We start from the raw sequence: 2,174 nt of genomic DNA, 5'->3' as shown, positions 1-2,174 counted from the left end.
ACGAGTGAATATTTTAAGTGTTTTCTGTCATGGTGTTAGTTGTCACAAGTGGCTGAAGTTAGTGGGTGAGTAAAGCGTTCATCTTTTTCTGCTGTGCTAGTCTTAATTTTGCAATGCACGCTAAACATAAGGTACATATATCGCATGTAACGGTATGTCCACACGGTTCCGTCGCGTGCTTCAACGGATACGCTTCCCATTCACTTTGAATGGGGTGACGTCACGCTTGGCCGAACTGCATTGTGGTTCCGTCGCTTTGCCTCCGTTGCTCGCTTCGAAAGTTGAGAAAAGTTCAACTTTTCAAGCGTCGACGGAAGCGTCAGCCATCAAATCATATGCCAGTACAAGCGCTAGCCAATCAAACCGCGTGCTTGTGTGTCCGGGGCGGGAGATTCATGTTATTGGTTGTTAGTCGCACGCCAGACACGCCCACAAGCACGCCAGACCACGCCAGACCTCCTTGTAATTCCACTAACCCCCACATACACCAGGTGCTCTAAATACCAGAAACCACACCATGTGACAAATACCTGAGATGATCAGTTACCAATGTGTGTTGTGTTGATAAATAATGAGAATAACAAAACAACAAACACAGGCTAACTTAGCATGTTGGCTCCTACTGGTACATTATTCTCTTGTAGCAAACATACACTTTGCTAAAAGGAATAAACACAGAAGATACGTAACAACATGTTTGTTAGTCACATGCTTCTCAAGGCTTATTTTTAGTATTTCTGTTTAAGATTAGCATAAAGAAACTGCAGGAAAGAGAGAACCTTGTTCCCTAATAAGACCCTTTCCATTTGAAACAGTGGAGGAGGAGGAACAGAGCAAGAGAAATGACTCGGGAACACCTGCACCTCCAGCTGAGGGAGATCCTGGTAAATGTCCTTTCAATATTTAAGAAATTTAAAAAAATACATATTTAACTTTTTAAATATTTAAATCAATGAATATCTCCAACACATATTATGAAAAACTGAACCACCTCTGATTCTGTCCTTCTTTCAACTTTCAGCTGCAGAGAAGAGGAACCATGTCTGGGAAGCTGTCCTCGGTGTCCTAATTCTTGCTGCTGTTGCTCTCACTATCATGCTCGTTGTCGCTTGGAAACGTGGAGTGATCCGTAAGTTCCTGCTCTAAAGAACTGTATTATCAGTTTTGGGAAACTTGCTGAAACTCTGAACCACCTCTGATTCTGCCCTTGTTTCAACTTTCAGCTGCAGATGTCTGGAAAACTTTCCTCCCCTGTGTCCTAATTCCTTCTGCTGTCGCTACTGCTGCTGTTTGGATTCTGGTGAAACGTGGAGTGATCCGTAAGTTCCTGCTCTAAAGAACTGTATTATCAGTTTTGTGAATGTTGCTGAAACTCTGAACTTTAATGCACGTAGGGTAGGATTTCCTAAAGCCCATGTATTGACTCGTACTAAATAATCCCTCTGCATCGTCTCTAGCAGTGTGCTGACCTCTGACTGAAATGTTTTACATTTGTATTTCACTCTGTTTAGAGCAGGGGTGGGGAGCCTCCGGGCCGTATAAGGACCGCGAGAACATTTGATACGGCCCTCGAGGTAATTTATAAACACGCAAAAAAATTATTTAAAGAAATCTAGACCGCAAAATAATTAAACAAGCGAGTGCCTGTTTTTCCTGGCCAAGTTTAGGGTCCTTGAACACAACACGAGCCTAGTGTATGGTATGTGTCTCGTCTGACAGGGGTGCAGTTCTGACGGAGAGCATCAGAACGTCGTTCCGCACTTCAAAAATTGCAGTACCCATAAGCAAGGCTCGACATTATAAATGGCCCGCTGGCCCGGAAGCACTATTTAGACACCCCGGGCCAACATAACGTACTTTCCACTTGCCCGCTCGGGCCACTAAAAATATTGCTTTAAAAAAGTTTTCCTGGGGTATTGGTATTTTGACTAGCAATTTAGTTAAATGGTTTCGTTTATCACGCTACAACATAGCGTTCCGTGAGGCGGTTGTCGTTGTTGGGTGAAAAGCAAACAGCTGTTTGCTGCGGAGCGCAGCGCGAGCAGGCTCCGTGAGCGGGAGCGCCGCTCCTTCTTCACTACAGACTATCGCCCACCTAACCATTCGCCAAAATGTTTTTATAACAGCGGTAACCGGCCAAGCGCCGGGGAAAAAAAACTATCTTCAAATAAGAA

This window comes from Notothenia rossii (genome assembly GCF_949606895.1).
Source record: "Notothenia rossii genome assembly, chromosome: 1".
Classification (NCBI taxonomy): domain Eukaryota; kingdom Metazoa; phylum Chordata; class Actinopteri; order Perciformes; family Nototheniidae; genus Notothenia; species Notothenia rossii.
The sequence above is the reverse complement of the archived record's forward strand: the minus strand, read 5'-3'. Positions refer to the sequence as shown.